Source organism: Nyctereutes procyonoides, unplaced genomic scaffold (assembly GCF_905146905.1).
Source record: "Nyctereutes procyonoides isolate TBG_1078 unplaced genomic scaffold, NYPRO_anot_genome, whole genome shotgun sequence".
In the NCBI taxonomy this organism is placed as follows: domain Eukaryota; kingdom Metazoa; phylum Chordata; class Mammalia; order Carnivora; family Canidae; genus Nyctereutes; species Nyctereutes procyonoides.
The window spans coordinates 22,683,787-22,704,963 of NW_026575136.1; the positions used below are offsets into that span (position 1 = coordinate 22,683,787).

The 21,177-nt window shown below is 46.8% G+C and overlaps 1 protein-coding gene across 3 annotated transcripts in view; it reads right to left on the reverse strand.

The window, feature by feature from the left end:
- The window catches only part of LOC129495573 (alpha-protein kinase 2-like), a 117,666-nt gene that overhangs the window by 48,102 nt on the left and 48,387 nt on the right, over positions 1-21,177 (reverse strand). The gene's annotated exons all lie outside the window — the stretch shown is intronic.

Sequence of the window (21,177 nt, forward strand, 5' to 3'; positions counted from 1 at the left end):
AGCCCTTCACGGGGGGCAGATACTATTCTAAGTGCTTTACGTATGTTGATGTAGCTAACGTCTGTAAAATGCCATAGCAAAGCCCACCAGTGGGACTTTGGGTTGTATAAAGTTAAGGACAAATATACCAGCTACCCCAGCACACGAGAGGACCTAGATGGCATGCACCCAATGGGTCCGAAAAGCAGCCTTCATCCTTCCCCGTGTGCATGGGGAAGTTGGTGGGGAGATACGCAAACATAAGGAAAACAGAATTGGGAAGGCCGGCGATTTTTCTCGGATTCCTTTGCTGAGTAGTCTCTTGGTTTGCTGCTGTCTTGGAGAGACTGGGATTGGACCAGTAGGTTCCAGGAAAGGGGAATCGGTGGTAGGTTGAGGAGTGAGCCTCAGGAACCCTGGGGCTCTGGTCCTGGAGCTGCTGCGCCGTGGAAAGTGGCTTTGGAGAAGTCACCGGGGCTCTCGGAGGCTATTTCTTCCGCAGGAAAGTGAGAGGCTGCAGAGCATCTCTTGGCCCCGACGGCCCTGGTGTTCTGTGTCCCGCTGCCATGTAACCAACACAAACACTGGAATGGGCCTTAAGGCTCACCTCCTCCTTGGAGCAGATTTCTCTTGGACTCCTAAGGCTTCCAGACCCAATCCTCTCTATGAACTAGAACTATTAGAGAGAAAGACGCAGCCTGTCATCATACCCACGTACCCGGCCCAGAAGGAGCCTGTGGGGACCCCAGAGAAGGCCAGGAAGGAGAGGGTGGGCTGGGCACCGTGGGGCCCCATGTCCTCATTCTCGTCCTGCCCCCCAACCCCACGCTGCTGTCTCTCCCTCCCTGCTGTGAAGGCCTTGTGCATCCAGCAGGCTGCACTGCGCCGGCGGACGGCTCCCGATCCCCACCCTGCAGAGCTCCAGAGCCTCCCAGGCCCAGTCCAAGCCAATGAAAGCCTTCGGGTCAGGGGCTGTCGGTCCCCAAATCTGCTCAGCCTTTTTGCAGTTGAGAATAGTTATGGGCTCTTCCCCCAAATCTTGTTTTACCTACACAACTTTGCAAATCACTTCGGGGCTTCCAGGCCCCCTGGAGCCCAGCGATCTCCTCCTCGGAGCCCACGGGGCCACGGACTGAATTCCTGCCCTGGGTCTGGAGTTGGGGGTGAGTCGTGGGGTTTACTTCCCACAGCCTGAAATTTCTAAGTAGATTGCAGGTTGGATAACAGGGGGGGATTAACCCTTAGTCAGGTTCTAGGAGCGCATTTTCAAATCAGTCTCTCTCTTCACAGTTTCTAGAATTTGTGAGCAAAATCAAAACCAGCGTAGTAGCAATTACTGTACTCCACCGACAATAATACATGGTACAAAGCAAGTTCTTGTCAACTTTAGAAACAGGAAATACCTGTCATGGTTACTACGCTCCTACCCTGCCTGTTCAGCGTGGCTTCGTGATGCACACCAGTGACGGCATTTGGCGCTTGGAAAATCTGAATATAAACGTAAACATGGGCAGGTCACTTGTCTTGGATAATCATTGCCAAAAATGAGAAAATGCAAGCCTGGGGCCTGAAGAGTCCCTTCCCTTCCATCTGTCTCTTATAGTAAGCAGCAGGATAGCTCTGTGCTCACGTTTGGCTTCTGGTTCGAGAATGTCCCTCCAGAAAGTTCAGTTCTAGAAGGATAGTATAGAGACCCAGCAGGCAATACAGCTCCCTGATTAGATTCAGAGACAGCCTCGTTCAGCAGGAGAAGCAAAATTTCCCAGGGCGTCTTATTCACCTTGGTGCAAGGCACCCAGCAGGTGCTCAAAAAATAGGCCGAATGAGTGAAATCCATCGCATTTGTTCTTGGACCAGCTTCTTTGCCAACACAGGCAGGAAAATTTTGCCTCTTCGGAGTAGGGTTCTCTTCTCAGTCTCTGTTGAGATGATTTGCTACCTGAAAAGTTGCTCGAGGGGCCTGTGCTTTGGTTAATATATATATTCTTCTAAAATTTAAGTCTTCTTTGTCTCTAATCATTTGTTGCTTGCTCGGCCTCAGTCTTCTTTTGATCTAAACCGAAGCCAGCTGCTTTTTTTTTTTTTTTTTTTTCCAACTGCTCTTTTTTGAGGAGAGAGAGAGCAGAGAGCTAGAAGCACCTCTTGTTTCTACCATGAGTGACTGAAGTTCCAAATTCAGGCTGCCGGGAAGACATCGGTACGTGTGCACCAGTGGGGGCCAGGCACTGAAGGGGGCCACGTCCACGTGCCATGGGCACAGAGTTGTACAGTTACACCGTGTGCTGGAAGGGTCAGGTTGAAAGCCTCCGCACTGTGAAGATGAAGGGGATCAAAGGCTGGGTGGAGGGCAAGGAGGAATGTGGTGATAGGACCAGAAATTCACGGAGCCGTCAAAATCACCTCTCTCCTTGTAGCGGGGAGGAAACAGAATGATTCAGAGAGAAGTTTCAGGAAGCTGAAGTTGTTAGGGAAATACTGGCAGACCCAAGAGAAAGACAATGTCTGGGGTTCAATGCAGTGATTTGAACCAGGAGAGCAGAAAATATGCTGAGCTGATATTTGCACTGATGACGGCTTGCAAATTCATATATTTCTTCCCATAGGCACGAGGAAATGCAAGCCCTGTATTATTATTTTTTTTCCCCTGGAACTGACCTTGTTTTCCTCTTTTTTTTTTTTTTTTTTTTTTGACCTTGTCTTCCTCTTGAGCTCTCAATCACATATAGGAATTTGAGGGCTGTGTGGGGAGTCACAGCTTTCTCTCTGCCTAGGCCTGCCTCTGAGCCAATCACTTGACCATCCCTTTAAGGATGCCCGGGCCCTTGGTTCTGCTGGGCCAGGTGGGAGCTGGCGTCTGAGTCGTCCACGCTGGTAGGTGGGTGGTGGGCTACTCCCCCTGTCCCAGAGTGGAAGCAGGGGAAAGATCTGTTCTCGCTGTTTCCCTATCTCGTGCTAGCCCGATCCTGACGCCAGGAGACGTGAAGCCTGGATGATGTGCCCCTCGAGACCCTGACTCTGTCAGCTTTGTTTGTCCCAGCATCTCCAAGGGCCTTTGCCAAGGGCAGCGTACTCTTGTCGAGACCCTCACGCACTCCCACTGATCGTGCAGACATAAGGCTCCCTGGCCTAATAAGAGGAAAGGAGTTTAGAAAAACCCCTCTCTCAACAAAATCCAACTAAAAATTCTTGTCCTGCCTCGACAAAAATAAGAACAGACACCTTTTTCTTTCCATCTGTTTGCTTTCTTCTCCACAACCCTTATGGCCATCTTCACCTCACCCTTGAGGCAACCCCGGTCTCCTGAGCTACTTTGGAAGTGGACCCAGGAGGCAGAAATGGAAAAACAGACATTTTTCTTCCTGACATATCCCTGCACACACTGTTGGCAACCGTGTTCATTTCCTGGAGCTACAGAGACAAATGACCACCAACCGGGTGACTTAGAACAACACACATTATTTTCTGGGATCTAGAGGCCACAGGCTGGAAATCAAGATGTCCCCGGGGCCATGCTCCCTCTGAAGGCTATAGGGAAGAATCCTTCCTGTTTTGTGACCTCATCTTTTTACATCCACAAAAACCCCAGTTCCAAATACGGTCACATTCTGAGGTTCCAGGTGGACATAAATTTGGGGGGACAATTTTCAACCCTCAACAGCATCCCATTCCTTTCCCAGCCTGTCCTATGGGCCTTCCCTCCCACACAGTCCTCAGTTTGCTCAGCAGTGACACTTTGTCACTTGATGGGATAGTGTGCACGTGAGGTTTAGAACAAAGTCCTAGCTGCAGGATCTTATGGGAAGGCTGGCTCTCGCTTGGAGGTTCTGCTTGCTTCTGTGCCAAGCGGCCTGTTGGGAGAAGGGAATTCAGTACAACCAAACGTCCAGCCCTCATCGCTGCCTGGCTTCTGGACCCTCTGATGGGTGCCAGCCGCTTGAGGATGTCCTTACGGGGACCGGCCCAGGCCTGAGCTGGATGCGCTCCCACCTGCTGAGGGAGAGGCAGGGACTGGGAAATTCCTTATGTGTGTCGTCAGATGAGCTAGAAGTATAACAGATGGGGCCACCTGGGGGCTCAGTGGTTGAGCATCTGCCTTCAGCCCAGGTCGTGATTCTGGGGTCCTGGGATCTAGTACCGCATCGGGCTCCCTGCATGGAGCCTGCTACCCCCTCTGCCTATGTCTCTGCCCCTCTCTCTCTGTGTCTCTCGTGAATAAATAAATAAAATATTAAAAAAAGAAATGTAACAGATGAAGTACTAAGCGGTTCTCAGGATGATTATTTTCCCTCCCAACACCATCAGTTTGATGGTAAATGTGAAAGCACTTGTTTTTAAGCCATCACTTAAACACACACACACACACACACACACACACATGCCCGAATCTCAAGGCAGTATCAAAATACCTATGCTGACTCAGAAAGATAATTTTTCAAGCATCAGCAGAAAGGGGAACTTACAAAATTTGCAATTTTACCTCCCGCCCACCCCCACCCGGCTCCTCAGCTCTGCAACTGCGGTGGAGGCAGCACATCGGAAGGGGTGGGGGAATGTGATTTTTCATGTTTGTCTTGCCTCTTTAATGAGATTTAATTCAGTTGAACAGATCATGGTGACAGGCACTGTGTTTGCTCTGGACATTTACAGATGAATCAGACCCAGAGTCTGCCTCCACGTGCCTACGGGGTAGCAGCCCAGCTGAGCAAGCAAACAGGCTAGCAGAGAGGTAGGAATAAAGCATGATGGGGGAGGGTGCCTGGGTGGCTCAGTCCGATAAGTGTCTGCCTTTGGCTCAGGTCATGATCCTGGGGTCCTGGGATCGAACCCCGTGTCTCAGGTCATGATCCTGGGGTCCTGGGATCGAGCCCCACGTCTCAGGTCACGATCCTGGGGTCCTGGGATCGAGCCCCATGTCTCAGGTCACGATCCTGGGGTCCTGGGATAGAACCCCGTGTTGGGCTCCCTGCTCAGCTTCCCCTCTGCTCCTCCCCGGTGCTCGCTCTTGCTCTCTATTGTGTACACTCTCTCACATAATAAATAAAATCTTTTTAAAAAATGTTATGGGAGAAATCAATTCCCCTTCAGGGAGAGGGGAAGGGACAAACATATGAGGGAAAGATCCAGAATCTATTTATTTGCTGCCTCTGCATTGCCATGCCTTAATTCTTTCATTCCTTTATTCAGCAAACACTTATGGAAAGTTCTCCATGTGCCAGGCCTCATCATAGCCGCTGGGAAAAGAGCATGAGCAGCCAAGGACTGTCTTCTTGGAATTTACTTTCTGTGTAAGGAGGCAGAGAAGGTTAAGGGTGGTCAGCAAATGCTCCATCAGGAGGGCAGCTCAAGGAAACAGCACGAATAAGACAGTGGGGCAGAGAACCCCCAGTTATCTGGAATGATGAGAGTGTGGGTTTGTGGAAAGGGCAGGGTGGCAAGGAGACAGTGGCAAGAGCCTACAGGCTGGGGAAGCCTGGGTGGCTCAGTGGTTGAATGTCTGCCTTTGGCTCAGGCAGTGATTCTGGGGTCCTGGGATCAGAGTCCTGCATCGGGCTCCCTGGAGGGAGCCCGCTTCTCCCTCTGCCTGTGTCTCTGCCTCTCTCTCTCTCTCTCTCTCTCTCTGATTCTCATGAATAAATAAATAAAATCTTAAAAAAGGAGAAAGAGCCTACAGGCTGGAGATGGAGAGCCATATGTGTTGTGCAAAGCATTCAGATTTAGTCCCGTAGAGAGAGGTTCAGCAAGGTTTGGCCTGGGCTGGGAAAGTGTTGTCCTTTTAAACAAGGGAAAGATAGTCCCAGATTCAGGTTTCAGGAAGATTGCTGCAGCCACATGTGGGGAGTGTCTTAGGAGAGGATATTGCCTACATTCCCCGAGGGTGGGAAGGCGATGGCCGGAGCCTGAAGAACCTTCACCATCGCACCAATGATGTTGGAGGCCCAATTTGGAGAAAGATATCTGACCCCCTTGCCCTGGGAACTGGCCTGATACTGACCCTATATTGATGTATGGTTCTGACTGTGAAGGCCATGGGCTTATTTTTTTCCCCCAACTATTCTTTACTTTATGTGAGTAGGTCATACACACACACACACACACACACACACACACACACACACACAGTAAGACCCTCACAAGGTACATGAGGAAAGGGTATGAGTGACAAGTGTCCTTCCTACCCCTGCCACCTACTCAGTCCCCTTCACCAGAGGCAGCTACAGTTATCAGAGTTTATTTTTGTCCTAAAGACAGTTAAGGAACTCAGACCTAAAATGGAATGAGGGGGCGCATGGGTGGCTCAGTCGGGTAAGCACCTGCCTTCAGCTCAGGTCATGATCCATGTCCTGGGATCGAGTCCCACATCAGGCTCCCTGCTCAGCGGGGAGTCTGCTGCTCCCTCTCCCTCTGCCTGCTGCCCCCCTCCCCTGCTTGTGTTTTTTCTCTCTCTCTCTCTCAAATAAATAAAACCAATTTAAAAAATAAAATAAAATGGAATTAGGGGGCTATGTAACGTGGTGAGGGCGGAGGGCCTGGAGTCAAGCAGACTCTGTTCAAAGCCCGGCTGCACCACTTCCCAACCCAGAGCCCAGATAGCCACAGGATTTATCTGGTTGGGTTGTTGAGATAATTAAATAAGCTAACCTACTGAGGTCTTAGCACAGTGCCTGGCACATATTTAAACTCAATAAACATCAGCTATTATTAACTACTGGGCAGTTGAGTGTGATGGGGGAGGGTGGAAGGGAAGGCCAGGGCACATTGAATACTTTCTGGAGGAAGCCTTGGTTGCTCAAAGTGTGCTCACTGGAAATCCCTGGGAACTTACTGGAAGTGTAGGATCCCAGGCCCTTTCCTAGACCTGGTGAATGAGAAGCTGCTTTCCAACAACCTCCCAGGTGACCGGCACGCATGTGGGAGCATGAGAAGCACTATCCCACACAAGCCCAAAATCCTTGAGGGAAGGGGCCATAGATTCCCTGCCTCTGGGCAGATGCTGATGCTGAATCTTGACCTTCAGACCTAAGCCCTTTGATGTTTTATGATGAAAACTCACTTTTAAGGGAAATGCAGGCCCTCTCCCCTCCAGCTTTCTATTCCACATCTGATTTCCCAAGCCCAATAACCTGTGACCTCAAAGACAACTGGAATGTGTCCCCTTTTGTCCTGACGGTAACCTGATAGATGGCTCAGGGGCGGGGTGGCATGTTGTTTTTAAAGTGATATAAGAGACACAGTGGAGCCTGCCCAACAAGCAGCAGGGCTGCCAGGATGCCAACTGGGACGCAAGGCTCTGGCAGTGGGGGGCTGCCTTAGAACTTGGCCTTGAAAGTAGAGCCTATTGGGGTTAAGGCTGGGAGGCTGGAGGGGCTCCTGGGGTGACAATTGCTACTGTTTCCCACTTGTTCCAAACTGGTAGACCACGGCCAGAAATATAGGAGATACAGGAAGCAGCCCTTTCTTTTAAAAATAGAACCACAGGAAAAAAAAAAAAATAGAACCACAGGGACACTTGGGTGGCTTAGTCGGTTAAGCGTCCAACTCTTAATTTCAACTCAGGTCATGATCTCTGAATCGTGAGATCGAGTCCCATGTCTGGCTCCACACTGGGCATAGAGCCTGCTTAAGATTTTTCTCTCTCCCTCTCCCTCCGCTCTCTCTCTCTCTCAAAAAAAAAAAAAAAAAAAAAAAAAAGAACAACACACCATAATGGTGGGTGCATGTCACTATACATTTGTCCAAACCCACAGAATTTGTCCAAATCCACATCAGATTTCACCAAGAGTGAACCCTAATGTAAACCATGGACTCTGGTGATAATGATGTGTCCGTGGAGGTTCATCGATCATAACCAGCCATGCTGGTGGGGGATGTTGATAGTGGGGGAGGCTGTGCTTGTGTAGGGGCAGGAGGTATATGGGAACTCTCTCTATCTTTTGCTCAATTTTGCCAAAAACTACTCTGAAAAAGAAAACTTAATTTTTTTTAATAAAAGGAAAATTATAATTTGTCATCGAATCAGTTGTAGGAGAGCAAAAAAAAAGAAACCCAGGTTGAGGCCTGGAGCAGTATGCTTTTTAAAAATCACAATTGTAACAAAAATAACTTAGAGCTGAGATGTCCAATCCAGAAGACATCAGCCATTTGTGGCTAATGAACACCTGAAATGTTCCTAGTGCAACTAAAGGAACTGGATTTTAAACTTTATTTAATTTTAATTAATTCACATGTAAATTCAAAAACTGACATGTAATACACACAGTAAAATTTTTTCTTACACAGTAAAATTTTTAAGTGGGTTTGGAACAATTTGGGTATGTGAATTAACTCTTTCGATTGCTAATTTCATGAAATCTGAATATACCTCATTTCCAGTGAATAGTTAGCATCCAGATTGAGATACAATATAAGTGTAACATTTTGAAAACTTAATACCAGAAAAAAAAGGATGTAAAATATCCATTTGTGTGTAGGGATTATATATTGAAATAATATTTTGGTTATATTTAATTAACAAAAAATAAAAGCTTACTTTACCTAGGTCTTATAACTTCAAAATATAGTTTCCAAAAAAGTAAAGTTATGTGTGTGGCTCACCCCTGTACACTACCTTAGGAATATAAAATGGTGCAGCTGCTTTGAAAACCAGTATGGTGGTTCCTCAAAAAGTTAGACATAAAGTCACCTAGCAACCCCACTCTTGGGCATTTGCTCAAGAGAACCAAAAACATATGTCCACACAAAATTGCTACAAAGTGGAAACAGCCCAGATGTCCGTCAACTGATGAATGAATTAAAATAAATGTGGTATGTCCATACAGTGTGATCTTATTCAGCCCTAAAAGAGAATGGAAGTACTGATAGATGATCGGCATGGATGACCCTTGATAATAATATTCCAGGTGAAAGGAGGCAGACACACAAAATCCACATACGTACAATTGCATGTACATGAAATATCCAGAATAGGCAAATCTGCAAAGACAAAAGCAAATTAAGGTTTGCCAAGGGCTTGGGGGAGAGCAGAATAGGAAATGACTGTTCATGAGTATGGGGTTCTTTTGAGGATGATGAAAATATTCTGGAATTAAATGGTGGTGATCGTTGCTCACTGTGTGGACGTGCAAAAAACTATATATGTGGCTTGTGTTAGGTCTCTGTTGGGCAGCGCGGATTGAGATGACCTAGCTGTTCCTCTCCTGTCACTCTTGAGGGGATAGAGTTGAGCCACAGCTAATGGCCATGGGGTCATTTTTGCCCCTCCCCCAGGGGATATTTGGCAATGTCTAGAGGTATTCCTGGCTATCAGCTACGGTGGGGGTGAGAAATGGCCAGAGGGATGAGAGGGTGAGATTGGCCAGAGATGCTGCTAAACATCCTACAGTGTGCAGGACAGTTGTCCCTAACACAGAGCTGCCCCGCTCCCAGGGTCAGTAGTGTCCGGTTTGAGAGGTCGGGCACTAGAGCTGCTCAGGGGTCCACGCCTCCTCCAGGCTGCCCTGCAGTGGGCCTGACCTTCTCTGGAGCCCAGCCCCGTGCAGGTGTGCTCTGCTCCTCTGGACACCTGAGGTTGTGCACTTGGAGATGTTCTAGGCAGAGTCTGGGAAGGGCCCAGGAGTCCCAGAGAGGATTAGCTGTGGCGTCCATGGCTCTGTCCTCACTCTCCGAGGCTTCCTGAGTTCCAAAATGTCATACTCATTTTAAAAGAAGCTGGCCTCATTCTGGGTAGATTGCCATGGTTCTTGTTGTTTTCTCTTCCACATCAGATTTCCTAAGCCAGAGGCCACTGGAATTTGCAAAGCCTGTGTCATGAACGGGTTCCCTCTCTGATATCTAAAGTAAAAACCTGAAAAAGGACATCTCCAGACTTGGCTTTGAGGTACTTTGTTGTCGTGGGTTTTTTTAAAAAAAAGATTTTATTTATTTATTCATGAGAGACATACAGAGAGAGGCAGAGACACAAGCAGAGGGAGAAGCAAACAGACACGAGACACTAGCAGGGAGAAGGTGGCCATCCTCCAGCTACAGAGAGAGGCCCGAGAAGAAACCTACTGGACCAACTACCTCCTTGGCTTTGCATGTCCAGCCTCCAGAACTGTGAGGAATCTAATTTCCATTGTTTCAGCCGGCCAGTCTGTGGCATTTTATTATGGCAACCCTAGTAAACTAAACACCATGTTCCCACATTTGTACCACTGTATGGTTTGAGATGAATTATTACAATTCAAATCTTCTCTTATTACTTTGGTTTACAAAGTTTCTGAAGTTCTTGTCACACTGGCTGAGTTGGAACCCCCTTTCACAAGTGGGTTGTGATCAAATGCTGGGTTCAAAGCAACGTTTATTGGGCATCTCTAACCATCGGGCACTAGACGTTCTCAATACGGCTTGTCCCTGACCCCTGCAGAATCAGTGTAATGTCCATCTAATCTAGTGTGATTTGCAGCAAAAGCTCTAAAGTCGGTGAAATGAAGAGCCATAGGACAGATCAGGGCAGGATGGTTAGGCGGGGACGTTAGGATTCCGGAAGTGTTATGAAATGAGTGGCATTTGAACGCTAGGCCTGGAGGCATTGGCCAGACGCCTTCACACTCAAGCCTTTAAAGAGAGTTCCCTCTGTGTTCCAGGGATGGAAGATTGCACGTTAACTGGAGGCTTTAGGAGTGGTCTTCATTTGAGTCAGCCCTCCAAAACGCTGACATGAGACAAGAACGGGGATGCAGTTAGTTTCTCAGGGAGGTGACCTCAGGGAGCACGGGAGAGGAGGAGTGTGAGTTAGGGGAGGGAGGAGCCAGCACAGGACTGAACATATTGCAGCCGTGAACACAGGGGCCTGATCCCACGGGCCCTGCTACAATACTGTGTGGCACATGCCTTAGAGTCATCCTACGGGAAAGTGAGGTTTCCTCCTTCCAGCTACCTTGTCACGTGTGGCCAGACAGCCTCCCAAGCCATGAAAAAAATCTTCAGGCAGTGAGTAGTTGGAACCTGTCTTCACCCACAGCTGTAGGTGACCCGGGTGACAACTAGATAATTTCATAGACCATCTGGATGTTGGAGTCTGTCAGTGGGGTTCTTTAACCTCAACGTTTCTGACTCTCCTGCCCATCAGAACACACTGGCCCTCACAACCATCAGCCTCAGTTTCTGCTTGTGCTGATCTGATTTCCTCAGAATGTGAATTCCAATTTTGTCACTTAAGATAGATGTGCTGTGGGCCTGTTAATTAAGCTCTTTGAGCTTTGTGGGCCAGCTCACACTTTCATCACAGGGATTAATACCAAACGTAGGGCATTGACATAGGAGCTGGAAGATGCAAACACTCTATGAATCGTTGCTATTTTTATGGCTGACAACCCTTGTTTCTCTCTATAGTCAGTGCAAACGTTTGCCCAGGTACAGAACTCAAGATGATGACCTAAGAGTGTACCTCCACAACAGCTTCATCTTGATGCTTTTTAACTACACAACTGCCTGGTATGACTCGCTTATTGCTTGGTTTTGGTAAGTAAAAATGTCATTTCAGAAAAATGCCTTACTAGAGTGTCATAGAAGTGTCATGCCATGAACACAAAAATACCAAAATCGTCATTCATAAGAACTTACAGGGGCACCTGGGTGGCTCAGTGGTTGACCGTCTGTCTGCCTTCAGCTCAAGTCGTGATCCCGGGGTCCTGAGATCGAGTCTTTCATCAGGCTCCCCACAGGGAGCCTGCTTCTCTCTCTACCTACCTGTGTCTCTGTGTCTCTCATGAATAAATAAAATCTTAAAAATAGAAAACAAACTTACAGCCTCCCACTGAATAACCTCTGGTTTAAATAACATACAAATGAAAGCTACTGTAGACTATAGGGATGATTTTTGGTAATTTATTACATTAATGCACCAAGTAGTTCCCAAATTACCGGGGGCTCTGAATTCTGAGGGTGACCTTATGTCTCAGTCTGTTCGGGCTGCTATATAACAAAATGCCGTAGCCTGGGCAGCTGAAGGAACAGGAACGCTATTTCTCACAGTTCTGGAGAACCAGTGTGGTTCCAGGTGAGGACCCTTGTCCTGGCTTGCACGTGTCTGCCTTCTTGCTCTGTCCTCACGTGGCACAGAGGGAGGGAAGGGCGGAGCTAGAGGGAAGGGGAGCGAAGGGAAGAGAAAAAAGAAGGAGAGAGACACACACATATATCCACACTCAAACACAGAAGGAGAGAGAGAAGGGGAGGAAGGGAGGGAGGGAGAGATAGTAAGAGAGAGGGGGATAAGGGAGGAAAGGGAGGGAGAAGGAGAGGGAAGAAGGGTGGGAGAGAGGGCCAGCTGTGGTCTCTCTTTCTCTCTCTCTTTTTTTATTTATGATAGTCACACAGAGAGAGAGAGAAGCAGGCTCCATGCACCGGGAGCCCGACGTGGGATTCGATCCGACGTGGGATTCGATCCGGGTCTCCAGGATCCCGTCCTGGGCCAAAGGCAGGCGCAAAACCGCTGCGCCACCCAGGGATCCCCTGTGGTCTCTCTTTCTACGAGGACACTAACCCCATCATGGGGGCTCCACCCTCAGGATGGCATCTAAACCTAATTACCTCCTGAAGGCCCCACCTCTAAAATCCAATACTGCGGGAGTTAGAGCTTTAACATATGACTGGGGGGGGGGGGTGGAGATATAAATATTCAGTCAGGACACCTTGCTTACCATCATAGAGTACCTCCCTCCCCCCCCCCCCCCGCCCCTGCCCCTGGGGGGTGGGGGTGGGGGTGGGGATGTAACATCTCACCTAGTGCAGTCTCACCACATACGGCTCTAGGAAAGTAGTAAGAAAGGGGATTTTATCTATATTTACTGGTTCTATTTTTAACAATATTTAGGCCCCTTGGATGCTCATGGGGCCTCTATGCAGTATCTAACTTTCAGCATCAAAGAGAACTACTTTTCACTGATCAAAGAGAAAGGTTCTCTTGCTAGATTTGGGGCAGCCCCTTAAGGGATTTAGAAAAGCTGTAGTATTATCATATATATACATCGTCTTTCAAGGAAAATGGAATGTAGCTTATTTATATTGTAAAGTAGCTGGAAGACAAGAAGAGATTTTTATTTATATTTTTTATCTTTGAGAGAGAGAGAGAGCAGATAGGGAACGGGGGAGGGGCAGAGAGAGAGGGAGCAGATTCCATGCTGAGCGCAGAGCCCAACTCGGGGCTCCATGGATCTCATGACCCTGAGATCGATCTCATGACCCTGAGATCATGACCTGAGCCGAAATCCAGAGTCGGATACCTAACCAACTGTGTCATCCAGGTGCCCCTGAGGCTATTTCCTTTTATTTATTTATTTTTAAATATTTTATTTATTGTTCATGATAGACACGGGGAGGGGGGCGGGCAGAGACACAGGCAGAGGGAGAAGCAGGCTCCATGCTGGGGAGCCCGAAGCAGGACTCTATCCTGGGTCTCCAGGATCACGCCCTGGGCCAAAGGCAGGCGCCAAACCACTGAGCCACCCATGGACCTGGCTCTTTCCTTTTAAAAGCCACCAGTTTTTGTCAGTTCCCTTAGGCAAGAGCTCAGTAGATGATTTTGAGACTGACTCGTTTAGGCTAGAATTGCAGCAAGGTGTAAAGGCACTGGACAGGAAAATGACCAGGGGTTTCCCTTAGGGTCTGGGGGAGCACAGGGGAAGAGCTGGAGCTTCCTCTCATGAAACCTCATTTTTCCAATAAAGAGACTACACACACACACACACACACACACACACACACACATATTGCTTCGTCATTTGTTTACAAGCATCTTTTCACATCCTTAAATGTCTTCAAAGCATGATCTGTGATGGCTGCGTGGTGTTCCAAAGGATTTTGCACCACAATATTTAACCATCCCCACCCCGCCTCCGCTCTTAAATATCTAGATTGGTCCCAAAATTTCCTTATTACAAGTCAGGCCGCAATGAGCATTTTTGTCCACCTAGCACTGTTGATAGCGCTGATTACCTCGTTTGGTGAATTACTGGGCCAAAGTTTGCATTTTAAAGGTATTAGTAAGTATTGCCAATCTGCCACCCAGGAATGGGACAGCAATTTGCACTCCCACCACCAGCAGCTTAGAAGAAAGCGTGATCCTTCACAGTCTTATCAGCTGGTGATATCATCTCTTTAAAAGCAAATCTCTGAAAACTGACAGAGGAGGGAAGGCAGGAAGGAAGAAAATCAGTTGATAAGTTTATGATGTAATTGTACTTTTTTTGTGTGAACTATTTGATTTCTTTGCCTATTTTGGATCAGATTTTCATCTGTTCTTATGCCGCTTTCTTTGTCTATACACCTCCAATATGTACTTTTCTAAATTTTTTATTTGTTTTTAAATTCTGCTTGTGGGGTTTTCAACATGCAAAATTCTTACATTGTCAAATTTATCACTTTTTGCCCTTATGCTTAGAAAGGCTTTCCTCCCCCTTGAGATCCACATTTTCTTCCACTCTATTTGACATTTATTTGGGTAGCTGATGTGGAATTAGGGATTCACGGGACTTTAGAGCCTTGGAAACTTAGAGATCAAGTTTAACGCCTTCAGTTTAAGGAAAAACTGAGGGAAGAGGCCCAAGGAGGAGGAGAAGTGGACTCAGGGACACAGAGCTGGTTAATGGCAGAACTAGGCCCCAAATCACGGATTCCTAGACCTCAGTTTATTCTTTTAAAACATACTGGTTTTCAAGAATACAAGTAACAAAGGAATAGTTTCCTTAAAAACTATAACATCACTAAACACCTATCCAAATACTAGTTTTCTATTCACACACCCTCTCCTGCCAGAGTTATCATGGTTGTCATTTTGGTGTGGATCCTTCTACATTTAACAAAGATAATTTTATGTACTTCCCTCTGTATGTACAAATGACATATATGATTATGGGTTGGTTCAGGGGGGAGCATACCTGGTACCATGTTGTGTAAATCATTCTGTAATATACGTTTCTTGCTCTACATCATGGTACGTGTCTCTTGGGCCCATGAAACTGCAGTATAGTGGGTAATGCCCTTTTTAATTTTAGAAGATATTAATTAATTTTAAAAGATATTATTAATTTTAAAAGATATCACCACGTTACACTCTTGTTGACAAAGTACCCATTTCTCCATAGTCTCAACACCTTGATATTACCTACCATCTTGTAAGTTTTTTGCCTATCTCATGGGTGAGGATACTTTTTTAATTTATATTTTCCTAACTACTCATGAGGCTGAACATCTTATGTGTTTAGCAACCATTTCTATATCCTCTTCTGTGAACCTTGAGTTTATTTACTTTTACCTTTTCTTAAAATTCACTTGCTAGGAATATTTTTTCTTATCTGTTTTTTATATACTTTGGAAATTAATCTTTGCCTGTTACATGTGTCCTACACATTTCTTCCAGTGTGTCACTTTCGTTTACTTTTGTTTCTGACATTTTTTGTTATATAGACATTAGCTCAATGTAACCAAAATGATCAATGTTTTCTTTCTTTCTTTTTCCATTCTTTGTGTCCCAAGAAGATCTCATAGCTTTCAAGTTCCTAAAAATAGTTTGCAATATTTTTTCTAGTAGTTTATAGCTTGGGGGTTTTAAATATATATAACTGAGAGATCCATCTGGAGTTTATTTGGGGTCCACTGCAAGATACCGGGCTTATTTTTTCCTCCACCCAGATGACTAATCATGTCAGCATCGAAGATATTGTTTCTTTCCTAAAGCTTGAAAGGATATTTCCATCATAAACCAAATTCCAATATATTCTTGGGTCTGATTCTGTACTCTCTACTTTGTCTGGTTCATCTGGTGATCTACTGGGGACTGCTCCCACCCCTTTCTGCCACAGCTTTATCATTTATATTGACAGAGGGATGGTTAGTTCAACATCTTTCCTATCCCATTATCAGCAAAGCCAGTTCACTTTCTGTCATAGCCAAAAAACCGCCAATAAAGCATGTCTCTGGCACCTGGCTCCCACCCAAAGAACTGATGAGAGTTTTGCTACAGGGACTTAAACCCACCCAAGCAGCCAAGCGACCCTCCTCTCTCTGGCCTCCACTGCGACCCCTCAAATTCCTGTCACTGAACTCCTCCTTAAAATAAAGCTCAGCTGTAGATGGCACACCTGTTTTGGATTAGTTACAAGAAGTCAGGATCTGTATTTATTTCAGCGGCCGGACAGGTGAAGAACAAGCTGCGTTTATAGCAAGCCAACTAGAAAGCAGAGAAACATCCATCAAGAGGTGTTTTCCCCCCTCTTAGGGCAAAGGGGTTACCCTCGACAAGCCCTAAACTTCCTGTTGCTTCCCAAATCCCGTGATTCTTTCCGGGAATGCCTCAGGTGGTAGTAGTCACTCAGGGTCTCTATCTAAGGAAGCTCACCGTTGGAGTTTTACTTGCGCAGAAGAACCACCTACGGTGCTCATTACAAGCGCAAATCCAACAAGCCCAAGGTAAAATTTAGAGATTTGTGCTCCTAAACAAGCACCGTAGTGGATGATCCCAGTGCAGATAATCCAAGCCCTAGCAATGATGATGCGGTGCTGTTGCGCCGCCCTGGGCCCCTGGGCTGGGGAGAGGCCTTGGGCCTCCTGCGACCCTGCGCTACAACACCTGCTCTGTAGGGAGTGCTCCCTAAGAGAGGAGTTAGTAGGGGGATGGTGTCGGTATAACGCAGATGCTACACTGCTTCATTCTTGATTTCTCCTAGGCCCAGGAGCCCTGGCATAAAGTAGAGAATCTTGAGCAGGAAAGGGTAAGAGACTGCAACCCAACTTTTGCATTGGCAGCAGAGACTCTCTGGGTATATTCGAATAAAGTTAAAAATGAGGCCTGTCCTGGCACTCTTCTCTCCTGAGACGTGCGCTCCAGGCCTGTGTCTGAGCTCAGGAGGCACTCCCCACCCGCACCCCCAGGCCCAGCTCCCCAGCAGTCACTCACAGACACTCACTTCTGTCCCTGAAGCTGGGGCACCCTCAGACTTGTCGTACTAGAGGGCTACCAGCCTTTCCACTCAGTTAGCTTGTGTATTTTTTTTTTAAGATTTTATTTATTCATGAGCGACACAGAGAGGCAGAGACATAGGCAGAGGGAGAACCAGGCTCCCCGCGGGGAGCCCAACCCAGAACTGGATCCCAGGGCCCCGGAATCACGACCTGAGCCAAAGGCAGATGCTCAACCACTGAGCCCCCCAGGTGCCCCTCTTGTGTATTTTTAATATCTGCCCCAGCAACCACCGGCCAACCCGATCTGCCTCCCTGGACGGTCCAAGTGAAGGAACTTCCTGTGCACATGTTTTTGCTTTTGTCATTGGTTTTCAAATGACCTGTTTCTGAAGTGACCGGCAGGGAATGCTATGTTCCCCAGAGGCCCTGATAATTTAAAGTGTGTGATTTTTGCAGAATAAGAGATGTTTCAGGAATGTGGACATTGCACAAGAGCAGCAGCATCTTATGTGCGGAGAATTCTCATTGTGTGTTTGAAAAGGAGTGAATAAACATGGGGCTTTGTTACTCAGCTAAGACTGGAAGGAAATCAGGGGCAGGGGGCTCAAGAATCCCTCAAAGAATGCTTTCATGAAGCCTATGACCTTCAGCTCCCTGCAGCCCTGCTCTGTGGGTCTTCAACCTCGAACCTCCAGGGGGACCCTTCCAAGCGGACCCTTCCAAGCGGACCCTTCCAAGCGGACCCTTCCAAGCGGACCCTTCCATTCCACTAAGGCAACCGGTGTACAAGCCTGACTTCAGGACTTCCAGGGGTGGGGCTTAGGCATCTCTACATGTAGAAAATACAGGGATGGTTCTAAAGCACAGCTAGGATTCTCAGATTTGTAGATACAGAGAACCACCCAGGAGCTTTTAAAACCCCCAATGCCCAAGCCACACCCAGACCAAATTACCTTAGAATCTCTGGGGGCTGAACTCAGGAATCAGACTGTTTTAAGGTCCCAGCCAACCAGCCAAGCCGCTGCTTTAGGGCCTTTTTTTAATCTGAGAAAGATCTCCTCTCTGTAGACCAGAGCTTCTGGAACTTCAGTGTGTATACGAATCACCTAGGAATCAGGTTAACATGCAGATCCTGATGTAGCAAGGCTGGGGCAGGGTTTGAGATTCTGTTCTGCAAGCTGGTCTGCAGACCGCACTGTTAGTAGCAGAGCTGGGGCTTCGAATGACTTTCCATTGATTATTTAACAATCACTGAGTACAATTACTGCGGCGAGCCAGGGCACCCGCTAATCCTGCAGGTGCAGGGCAGTAATGGCATTTGGCAGAAGCAGCACAGCAGGCTTTGTGATTAAAAACAAAACAAATGTTTGTGTTTCTTGCTGGGTCAGCCGTGGGATGGTGTTGACAAGAGGCCTGACTGCTGCGTGCTAAGAGATGAGCGATTATAAACTTCAGCCCTTCCTCTCATCAGTAGAGAGCTGGCTTATCAGCCTTCTGGAGTCTGTTTTAACAGTTGCTCATTTGGGGAATATGAATAATAGTGAAGGGGAATATAAGGGAAGGGAGAAGAAATGTGTGGGAGATATCAGAAAGGGACACAGAACATAAAGACTTCTAACTCTGGGAAATGAACTAGGGGTGGTGGAAGGGGAGGAGGGCGGGGGGTGGGGGTGAATGGGTGACGGGCACGGAGGGGGACACTTGACGGGATGAGCACTGGGTGTTATTCTGTATGTTGGTAAATTGAACACCAATAAAAATTAATTTATAAAAAAAAAAAAAACAAAAACAGTTGCTATTGGGCAGTGGAAGGAGGTGTGGGGGTGGGGGGTGGAGGTGTTTGCATTTTATTATGCAGATGAATTCAAATCTCAGGTTGCTCTGTCCCAGAGATGAAAACTACATTATAAAGAGGCTTAGATTATCTGCTTGGTGTTTTCCTATGCTAAAAAAAATATATTTATTGGAGACCTACTGTGTGTCCTGCCTGTCACTGGATGGCCATGCACATCTCAAGCTGCCACATACTGTGTTATGGTATCGCCTGCCTAGCTACGAGGCTGAACTCCAATTAGCATGAAGTGTCACACTGCATTTATCACATGAGCCTACACAGGTGATAAATTTTGGTAGACACACAAGAAGTAAAACTGGGAAAATTTGAATGAGATGGCTAGATGGTATCAATGTCAATATTTTGGTTGTGATATTATGCTAAAGTTTTTCAAAATGTTACCGTCAGGGGAACCTGGCAAAGTGGGAAGGGGGCAAAGTGTATAAGGATATCTCCATGTGGTTTCTTAGAACTGTGTGTGCATGTACAAGTGTCTCCGTGAAAATTTCAATTTAGAAAGGTATAAAACCACTCACAGCCAGCCCTCAAATATGTCTTTAATATGGGGGGGGGAGGACATATGTATTAAGAAGGTAAATAATAGGGGGGCCTGGTTGTCTCAGGCAGTAGAGCATATGACTTTTGATGTCGGGGTTGTGAGTTTGAGCTCCATGTTGGGTGTAGAGAGTTTTTAAAAATAAAATCTTTTTTGAAAAGGTAAATATTAAAATAAAAATGATAATACTTATTACATGCTAACTATATCATAGGTACTGTGATAAGCATTTTACATGCAAGGCTTTAATTCTCACAACACCCTATCAGTCATTATTCTTATTTCTGTTTTCTGTTTTTATTTATTTATTTATTTATTTATTTATTTTTATGAAATTTTATTTATTTATTCATGAGACACACACAGAGAGAGGCAGAGATACAGGCAGAGGGAGAAGCAGGCTCCACGCAGGGAGCCTGACATGGGACTCGATCCCGTGTCTCCAGGATCACGCCCTGAAGGCAGCGCTAAACTGCTGAGCCACCCAGGCTGCCCTGGTTTCTGTTTTAGATGAAGAAAGTGGACCCGGGAGAGCATAGGTGGTTTTTCCCAGGGTCACAGAGTCAGCAGGCAGTCAGGCAAGACTCAAACTCAGGCCCAGAGCTCACTATACCACACAGAGTATGCGAATAAGAATGCTATGTTTTGGGATCCCTGGGTGGCTCAGGGGTTGAGCATCTGCCTTCGGCTCAGGGTGTAATCCTGGGGTCCTGGGATGGAGTCCCCCACTGGGCTTCCTGCATAGAGCCTGCTTCTCCCTCTGCCTGTGTCTCTGCCTCTCTCTCCCTTTCTCTCTCATGAATAAAATAAATTAAAAGTGTTTTTAAAAAGCTGTGTTTCTCTGGAAAGAGAAATCATAGTGAAGGGTGAGGACTGTGCTTCAGGAGTGGGGTGCAAATGGAAGTACCTTGCAGGATCTTGGCCTTGAAAGAAGAAAGGAGTTGAGCTGGCAATATGCCAAGCGAGGGCATTCCAAGGCAAGAAGACAGAAGAAACACCACACGTCTGAAAGAATGCTCCATTTTCCAGGTGAAGAAAACAGTGAGTTTGTCTGCTTTGCCACTCAGAGGTAGATGGAGGCAGTATGGCAGAGGGTCTTCAATGCGAGGGGCATGTGGTAAGGTCTCCCTGGGTCTGGCCAGTGATCTGGACAAGCTAACAAGGCACTGATCAGACCAAGTTATATGTGAATCACCAGCATTCACAGGGAAGCCGCGTGCAAGGTGTTTACAGTTTAGTATGCAGTAATCCATTCCCAGGACCCAAAGAGCAATGGGAAGCAATTTGGTAGTGGAAAATTGGTAGGTGAAGGGAACCAGAGTGTCTACTTATAATACCAAAGGCCATAAAGTGGTTGAAACCATTGGTCATTATGGAATTAATGGAATTAAATCTCATCTCGTATGGCCACTTACTCTTCCGACTACTGAGTGCCTACTACGTGGCCAGCCCGATTCCAAGGACTTGGGACATAGCAGTGAGCAAAATACAGTGACCCAACTCCCTGCCACCAAGGAGCTCACCTTCTGTGCTTAGTGCTGATTCCTGATCAAGAGGATACTTAACTCTCAGAACCGAAGATTACACTTTCATACTGTACACTTGAGATCCCACGAGCCCAAAGAGAAATGCAAATCTCCCTGGGGTGAAGCTGGGCAGCGATGCAGAAGGACAGACACAGCACTTCTGATTTAAGAGTGAGGATGATCTTACCCCAGTGTGGCTACAAGGAAACTTAAGATGGGCGGGTCGTCAGGCCATGCCTCTGAGTTGGACCATAAAAGAAGAGCAAAACCAAGGTGAAGGATTGGGATTGGCAGTGTGACCCTTGAAGATGATTCAAGTTAGCCTGGGGTACCCTCTCAGTGTTTCC